The following is a 9,740-nucleotide window of genomic DNA, read 5'->3' on the forward strand; positions in this document are numbered from 1 at the left end:
AGTGTATGTGATTGAGTTTAAATGTACACTATAATACAAAAGTATGTGGACACCCCTTCAAGTTAGTGGATTCGGCTATTTCAGCCACACCCGTTGCTGACAGGTGTATAAAATGGAGCACACAGCCATGCAATCTCCATAGACAAACATTGGCAGTAGAATGGCCCATACTGAAGAGCTTAGTGACTTTCAATGTGGCACCGTCATAGGATGCCACCTTTCCAACAAGTCAGTTTGTCACATTTCTGCCCTGCGAGAGCTGCCCCGGTCAACTGTAAGTGTTGTTATTGTGAAGTGGAAACATCTAGGAGCAACAACGGCTCAGCCGCAAAGTGGTAGACCACACAAGCTCACAGAACGGGACCACCTAGTGCTGAAGCGCGTAGCGCGTAAAAATCGTCTTTCCTCGGTTGCAACACTCACTATCGAGTTCCAAACTGCCTCTGGGAGCAACGTCAGCACAATAACTGTTTGTCGGGAGCTTCATGAAATGGGTTTCCATGGCCGAGCAGCCGCACACAAGTCTAAGATCACCATGCGCAATGCCAAGTGTCGGCTGGAGTGGTGTAAAGCTCGCCGCCATTGGACTCTGGAGCAGTGGAAACGCGTTCTCTGGACTGATGAATCACGCTTCACCATCTGGCAGTCCAACGGAAGAATCTAGGTTTGGCAGATGCCAGGAGTACGCTACCTGCCCCAATGCATAGTGCCAACTGTAAAGTTTGGTGGAGGAGGAATAATGGTCTAGGGCTGTTTTTCATGGTTCAGGCTAGGCCCCTTAGTTCCAGTGAAGATACATCTTAACACTACAGCATACAATGACATTCTAGACAATTCTGTGCTTCCAACTTTGTGGCAACAGTTTGGGGAAGGCCCTTTCCTGTTTCAGCATGACAATGCCCCCGTGCACAAAGCGAGGTCCGTACAGAAATGGTTTGTTGAGATCGGTGTGGAAGAACTTGACTGGTCTGCACAGAGCCCTGACCTCAACCCCATCGATCACCTTTGGGATGAATTTAAACTCCGACTACAAGCCAGGCCTAATCGCCCAACATCAGTGCCCGACCTCACTAATGCTCTTGTGGCTGAATGGAAGCAAGTCCCCGCAGCAATGTACCAACATCTAGTGGAAAGCCTTCCCAGAAGAGTGGAGGCTGTTATAGCAGCAAATGGGGGACCAACTCCATATTAATGCCCATGATTTTGGAATGAGATGTTTGACGAGCAGCTGTCCACATACGTTTGATCATGCCGTGTATATGATACTGTATCCCAGGTACTGTATGTGTCTAGTAGACAGTAGGCTGTTATGTTTGTGAACAACAATGAATCTACAACACTATTCAATACAATGCAATACGTTAGAACTGTAACTGTAAGAAATGGCTGTTAAGACGAGCTTGTTTAAATTCATTTGCAGAAAATTTGATGTTTTCTATTTGAATTGATTTTGTTTTAGTCATATGACTATATGACTTCATGATGTCATTTGCTGAATTATTGGACAAAATGTGTTTTAGTTTAGTTTTTTAATCTCATTAATAGTGCAAACGGTAGTGTTGATGTTCCGGTGGCTGCACTAGTTTGGTACATGCTGTGGCTACACATTGCAGTCATGTCAAGTTACAATGCTATAAAATGCTAGCTTTCCAATAGACCTCTTCCACAAGTCATCGGGTTGCTTTTCTGCTTTAGTGACGTGAGCAATCATTTTACATACAGTAGCTCTGTGATTTTCACCACACAACCGCTATTATGCTGATGTGACAAAAGCCAGTGAGTGACCGAATAGCACAGAGTTATAGACATAAAAGATCTAGAGTGTGAAAACTGTAGCTAGGGAGTCTATTCAGTTCACACAGTCTATAAACGCTTTGTAACCGGCCTTAGACTAACACGTCTGCTTCCAATGACCCTTTCTCCTGCTTTTAGAGTAGCAAGAACATGGACCTTGAATGAGCTAAGGGCCTGCAGTCACTCGTGTAACTACGCAGAAAGTGTCTGAAGCTTTATATTTAAATAAACATTCCATGAAAATAGCAGCTATGGTGTACACTGTGAAATTGTCCGGACAAGACTTTGTAGGGAAAGGGTTAAAGTAATGAAGGGATGTAGTGAAAGCAAAAGGAAGTCATTCTCAACTTGTACCTGTTTGATAAAAATGTTCTAGCTTATTTTTATCTGTCACCATTTGTGATACCCTCCCTCCCACCCCCAATTTCCAGATGTTGTTCCACCCTTCTGTGTTTTTCTATACCCCTTCTTCCCTCTTTCCTCCCCCTCCCACAATCCTTTGCCTGTGTAAGTGTATTTAAAGAGGCCATGTAGATGTGCACACTTTCCAATGTTTGAAACAATGCTGTTGACAAAACATTCCTTCGGAATAATAACAACAGGAATAAAATAATAAAATGAATTAAATACATTAGTTTGAAACATTGTCTGGAGCTTCCACAAATACAACGAGCTGCTTTTTAAAATTATGTCATAAATGTGTCTGCATTATGTAATTGGGACTGTGAGTGCTAGATTGCATGCTACAGAGAGAGAGAGAGAGAGAGAGAGAGAGAGAGAGAGAGAGAGAGAGAGAGAGAGAGAGAGAGAGAGTTTCATTGAGTCATTTTAGGTGATGTACTTGGGCCCATCTGAACAACAGATGTTGTAGGGCCAAAAGGTTGGGCCATCAGAACAGAACACTGTCATGTTATTTTTTGAGATAACATTTTTAATAGATTATGTACTTTCTGGTCATTTACATACCTCATAGCGCTGCACAGCGGACCAATAATCGTAATTGTGTGAATATCACTAGAGGGTATTTGTGGCTTATTTTATTTCCCTTTAGTTTCGTGTCATACAATGAAATGTTAATGTAATCAAAAGAGGGATAAGGTTTTATTTCAAGGTAATTAAACAACCTGTTGATGTTATTCATATGGGGATTGATTAAATATGTGTGCAGGGTGTGGATAAATATTGCAACATGCGTGTGCTGCAAATGTTGTTTGTAAACCGATTATGCTTTTATATCGGTGGTTTTCCTCGTTGTTTAGCCTACTCTTCCCAGTAGCCGACCCGATCATACTTATGTTGTTAGGAAAACAAATGTTCTTACTTCCTAGTAGTCGTAGTGTGTCTTTAGAGCAGAACCCCCCCCCCCCCCCACACACACACACTCTGCTGTTCCCCACTGCCGCTGTTCGGAAGGTGGTGCTGAAACCAGATAGATCTCCCTCTGTTACCTCTACCACCGCCGACACTTGCAGCCATTTTACACAAGCCGAACGGAATCATGTCGTGAGGCGTCACATTACCTGGAACGACCCAGCTACGTCTGGACCACGACAAGTCGGCAAGATGGTAAAGCGGAAAAGCCTGGATGACACCGACACGGAGTGCGGCAAGGGTATACCGTTCCCGATCCAGACCTTCTTATGGAGGCAGACCAGGTTAGTGTCGTGACAGCCATTGATAACAGGTGTTTGCCGCTGCTCACAATATACGGGGGTGAGATTATATGTCAACCAAGCTAACTCGCTCCCTTAGTATATACATTTAAATATGTGTTGCGTCTGTATAGAAGGTTTTTATGTGAGTGTCAAACAATCGTTTTATTCCTTATACACCAGTTGACAGGGTTGTCATATCAGGCTATGCGTCAGTTCATTTGGGTAGGCTATTGTAGCCTATTCAATGCCTCCATACATACAACAAAATGGAAAGAAAACCCCCCTGAGAAAAACAGCTAGTTCTAGAGGGGAATATGTTCTAGAGGGGAATATGTTCTAGAGGGGCCGGGGGGTGGGCAGGCTAAGATGTCACACCTGTAGACATGGTCGGGAAAAGGTGAACGTGACTGCCTTATCATGCATCCGCTGTATACAGTATGTTCACTGTCATTTGTAGAGGTAGGGCTAGGCTATAAGCGGTAAAAGCGATCATATTTTATAGTTTTTGATGATACCACTGGCCACTTGCACGAAGACGTTTGGCCGTCTAGCTCAAACATTTAAACATTTGCGTCACAACCTATTCAATTCATCCTATGTAGCTAATGATATTATTTTCAAACAATGATGTAATGAAAATTAAACACGCCCCAATGTTTTCATGATTACAGCGCGTTTCTGCGGCCGAAGTTGGGGAAACAATATGAGGCATCTTGTGTGGTAAGCCATTTTCATAATGCAAAAGCTATGATTAGAATGAATCATCGCTCAGCTTCTCTCACGGCCTCACCGCACCTGCGAATTAGGGGAGCATTTTCCAACTGCATTTAGTGTATTTGGAGTTTGTTATATATTTTATATTTTATTCTGTGCCTTGCCCGTTTGGTTAAACTGTTATTACCATGAATTGTAGCTAGTTAAAACTAATCTTTATAATGAATTTATACGTTGTATTAACACGTATTTGAGTGTATGACCAAATAGTAAATTGGGCAATAACTCAGGCTTGCTGCTTTCCCCAAGGCATATTGCTTTGCTTCAGGCCACATATGGGCCACATCCACTGGCATTTAATGGCCCTTCAGTTTCTGGCTCAGAGTCCTCACTGGCCCATATTCATGAAGCATCTCCAAGTAGGAGTGCTGATCTAGGATCAGTTTAGCCTTTTACATCATAATTAATAAGATTACATGGACAGGGGGACCTGATCTCAGGTCAGCATTCCTACTCTGAGACATTTACTGTGTCTCTCTCCTAGTCCTTTGAGCGGGTGCTGGTGGAGAACAAGCTCCATGGGCTCTCCCCGGTGCTGTCCGAGGCCATCCAGAGCATCTCTCGCTGGGAGCTGGTCCAGGCCGCCCTGCCCCACGTGCTCCACTGCACCGCTGTCCTGCTCTCTAACAGGAACAAGCTGGGTAAACACACACACACACACACACACACACACACAAATGGATGTAGACACGCATAGGTGGGGACACACGCAGCCCCCCCCACCACACACACCCTCGCGTCCCATCACACCCATCAAACCTCTGACCCAGGGGTGTCAAACTTATTTTGCCCAGCGGGCCGCATTCGGTGTTCACAGAGGTCCGGAGGGCCGCATTTAAAATTGATGATATTTCCTCGACCGACAACATAAAAAAAAAATACTCCTCTATCCATCACTTTTTGAATTCTCGATGCTCCCTGACTGTCTAGCTTTCATTTGGATGACTGTTAGCTAGCTGGACAGAGTGAAGAGACTATAAGTTGTAGGTCCATTATCATTTCTACACGGTTTCGGTTTGGTTTTATTCATTTCCATTTCCATTAACATTGTTTTTCCACATATTTTTTTAAAAATAAAGGCATTAAGCGGATGGATTCTGTGCTCCGCGTAGCGTTCCCGGAAGTATTGCAATGTTGGGCCTCTGGGTTTAGAAACTCTGTGCTCAAACCACCAGCGGGCCGGATTGAACGGGCCATATGTTTGACACCCCTGCATTGACCCCTCACCCCTAACCCCCACTCTAACCCCAGGTCACCAGGACAAGCTGGGAGTGGCGGAGACCAAGCTGCTCCATACCCTCCACTGGATGCTACTGGAGGCGTCCCAGGACTGTAACCAGGAGCCCAGCCTGGGCCATGGTTGGTCAGGGGGCAGCAGCAGCTCAGCCTTCCTCCAACCAATGGGGATGGGGAACCAGGGTTCCCCGCCAGCCAGAGGGGGCCAAGGTGGCCCAGGATCAGGCACCGGTTCTGGGTCAGGAGCGCCACGCCGCAGCGGGTCCCTGGAGGAGGATGAGCACGCCCGCACCAAGCTCTTCCACAAGAGCATGGCCACCGTGGAGCTGTTCGTGTTTCTCTTTGCTCCCCTCATTCACCGCATCAAGGTACCTATGATTCATCCTTCCTGCTGGACTATTCTCTATTGATCTGTGTGTGTAGATGCTGCGGTTGTGTTTCATGGCTCTGGGGAATGCTTTGGTTCCCTACTGTGTGTGTCTGTGTGTGTGTGTGTTTCTGTGTGTGTGTTTCTGTGTGTGTGTGTGTGTGTGTGTGTGTGTGTAAACTTAGTGTTTAGTGTCTCACTCTCAGAATGTAATTCTCTCCCTTTTCGCCGTGTCGTCTAGGAGTCTGACCTGACTTTCCGATTGGCCAGTGGTCTCGTCATATGGCAGCCAATGTGGGAGCACCGGCAACCTGACGTCCCCGCCTTCTCTGCCCTCATCAAGCCTGTGAGGAACATTGTTACAGGTGAGACTGATGACACCAAAGAAACCATGTAGTACTGACTATGGAATGATCTGAGTTATACTCTGCTGTTTTAAATGAGACATTAGTAAATGTCACGATCGTCTGAAGGATTGGACCAATGCGCAGCGTTGCGAGTGAACATGATGACTTTATTTATCAAAGCAACCACGAAAAACAACAAAAGACGATACGTGAAGTTCTATACTGAAATACGACACACAGCAACAAAGAAACAATAACCCACAACCACAAGGTGAAAACACACAGAATATAAATGGCTCCCAATCAGAGATAACGAGCCGAACAGCTGACACTCGTTACCTCCGATTGGGAGTCATTAACCAAATTACCAAAACACAAACAAATGAAACTCACCCCTACCCAACACCACCAAATGAAATACACCCAAAAGAAAAATGAACAACCCTGGCTCAAAATCAACGTCCATAGAGCCAGAGTGTTACAGTACCCCCCCCTAAAGGTGCGAACTCCGGGCGCACCAACATCAGGACTAGGGGAGGGTCTGGGTGGGCGTCTGTCCATGGTGGTGGCTCTGGCCCCGGTCGTGATCCCCACCCCACCACAGTCACAACCTGCTTCGGTAGCCTCCTCCCAATGACCACCCTCCACCTAACCCCACCTGGACTAAGGGGCAACCCCGGACTAAGGGGCAGCATCGGCCTAAGGGGCAGCACCGGGATAAGGGGCAGCACCGGGATAAGGGGCAGCACCGGGACAAGGGGCAGCACCGGACTACGGGGCAGCACCGGGCTAAAGGGCAGCACCGGACTAAGGGGCAGCACCGGACTAAGGGGCAGTACCGGACTACGGGGCGGCACCGGGCTAAGGGGCGGCACCGGACTCAGGGGCAGCACCGGACTAAGGGGCAGCACCGGGCTAAAGGGCAGCACCGGGCTAAGGGGCAGCACCTGACTAGATGGCGGATCCTGGCTGGCTGGCTCTGGCGGATCCTGGCGGGACGGCTCTGGCGGATCCTGGCGGGACGTCTCTGGCGGACCCTGGCGGGACGGCTCTGGCGGATCCAGGCTGGACGGCTCTGGCGGATCCTGGCGGGACGGCTCTGGCGGATCCTGGCGGGCCGGCTCTGGCGGATCCTGGCTGGACGGCTCTGGCGGATCCTGGCTGGACGGCTCTGGCGGATCCTGGCGGGACGGCTCTGGCGGATCCAGGCTGGACGGCTCTGGCGGATCCAGGCTGGACGGCTCTGGCGGATCCTGGCGGGACGGCTCTGGCGGATCCGGGCTGACCGGCTCTGGCGGATCCTGGCTGGCCGGCTCTGGCTGATCCTGGCTGGACGGCTCTGGCGGATCCTGGCGGGACGGCTCTGGCGGATCCGGGCTGACCAGCTCTGGCGGATCCTGGCTGGCCGGCTCTGGCTGATCCTGGCTGGACGGCTCTGGCGGATCCTGGCGGGACGGCTCTGGCGGATCCGGGCTGACCGGTTCTGGCGGATCCTGGCTGGACGGCTCTGGCGGATCCGGGCTGACCGGCTCTGGCGGATCCTGGCGGGACGGCTCTGGCGGATCCGGGCTGACCGGCTCTGGCGGATCCTGGCGGGACGGCTCTGGCGGATCCGGGCTGACCGGCTCTGGCGGATCCGGGCTGGCCGGCTCTGGCTGATCCTGGCTGGACGGCTCTGGCGGATCCTGGCGGGACGGCTCTGGCGGATCCTGGCTGGCTGACGGGTCTGGCTGCTCATGGCTGGCTGACGGATCTGGCTGCTCATGGCTGGCTGACGGATCTGGCTGCTCATGGCTGGCTGACGGATCTGGCTGCTCATGGCTGGCTGACGGATCTGGCTGCTCATGGCTGGCTGACGGATCTGGCTGCTCATGGCTGGCTGACGGATCTGGCTGCTCATGGCTGGCTGACGGGTCTGGCTGCTCATGGCTGGCTGACGGATCTGGCTGCTCATGGCTGGCTGACGGATCTGGCTGCTCATGGCTGGCTGACGGGTCTGGCTGCTCATGGCTGGCTGACGGGTCTGGCTGCTCATGGCTGGCTGACGGATCTGGCTGCTCATGGCTGGCTGACGGGTCTGGCTGCTCATGGCTGGCTGACAGATCTGGCTGCTCATGGCTGGCTGATGGTGCTGGCTGGGAGGCTGGCGGTGGAGGCGGACCCCAGCCTCGGATAGCAGTCATCACCTCCAGCAGGGCGGCTCCCATCTGCAGGATCTGCTCTTTCTGGTTCCGAACCTGAGCTTCCAGTCTAGTATGGGCTGCGTCGGCTCCTGCTGATTCCATAGCAGGTGTCTGATTCTGTCTGGCGGACGGCTCTGCAGGCTCATGGCAGACGGACGGCTTTGCAAGCTCAGTACAGACGGCCGGCTTATGCAGCGCTTGGCGGACGGGCAGTTCAGATGCCCTAGGGCAGACGGCAGACTCTGGCCGGCTGGCGACGCACATCGTGGACCTGGTGCGTGGAGTAGGAACAGACCGGCCCGTACCGGGAACACCCACCACTGGCCTTAACTGGGGATCAAGAACGGACCGGACCAGACTGGGAACACACTTCAGTCTCTCATGCCGTGCCACAACAACTTCCCTCCCTCTACTCGCCAATGGCTCCCGTAATCCGATAGCCTTCTCTCCAGCTCTACCTGTGGCAGCCTCCTGCTGCCCAGGCGCCCAAGCCATGTGCCCCCCCCCAAAAAATTTTTGGGGAGTAACCACGGGCTTCCAGCCTCGACTCCGCGCTTCCTCTTCGTACCACCTCCTCTCGGCTGCAGCTGCCTCCAGCTCTTCACGAGGGCGGTGATATTCCTCCTCATACCACCTCCTCTCGGCTGCAGCTGCCTCCAGCTCTTCACGAGGGCGGTGATCTTCCTCCGGTTGTGCCCAAGGACCCTTTCCAGCCCGAATCTCCTCCCAAGTCCAAAAATCCTTAGGAGGCGTCCATACGTCCTGCGTAGGTAGGTCCTGTTGCCGCTTGTTACGCCGCTTGGTCCTCTTGTGGTGGGTTATTCTGTCACGATCGTCTGAAGGATTGGACCAATGCGCAGCGTTGCGAGTGAACATGATGACTTTATTTATCAAAGCAACCACGAAAAACAACAAAAGACGATACGTGAAGTTCTATACTGAAATACGACACACAGCAACAAAGAAACAATAACCCACAACCACAAGGTGAAAACACACAGAATATAAATGGCTCCCAATCAGAGATAACGAGCCGAACAGCTGACACTCGTTACCTCCGATTGGGAGTCATTAACCAAATTACCAAAACACAAACAAATGAAACTCACCCCTACCCAACACCACCAAATGAAATACACCCAAAAGAAAAATGAACAACCCTGGCTCAAAATCAACGTCCATAGAGCCAGAGTGTTACAGTAAAATCCAAAATAAATACCATAATAAAAAAAGTGATATTCTATTGTATTCTACACTCTAGACCCTATAAGGGTTCTTCTGCCCTTTCCATAGAGGGTTCCTGGAACCGAAAAGGGTTCTTCAAAGGGACCTCTTATGGGGACAGCCAAATAACCCTTTTTGGAACCCTTTTTACTAAGAGAGT

Source organism: Coregonus lavaretus, assembly GCF_964263955.1.
Source record: "Coregonus lavaretus genome assembly, contig: HAP1_SCAFFOLD_4665, whole genome shotgun sequence".
NCBI classification, from domain to species: domain Eukaryota; kingdom Metazoa; phylum Chordata; class Actinopteri; order Salmoniformes; family Salmonidae; genus Coregonus; species Coregonus lavaretus.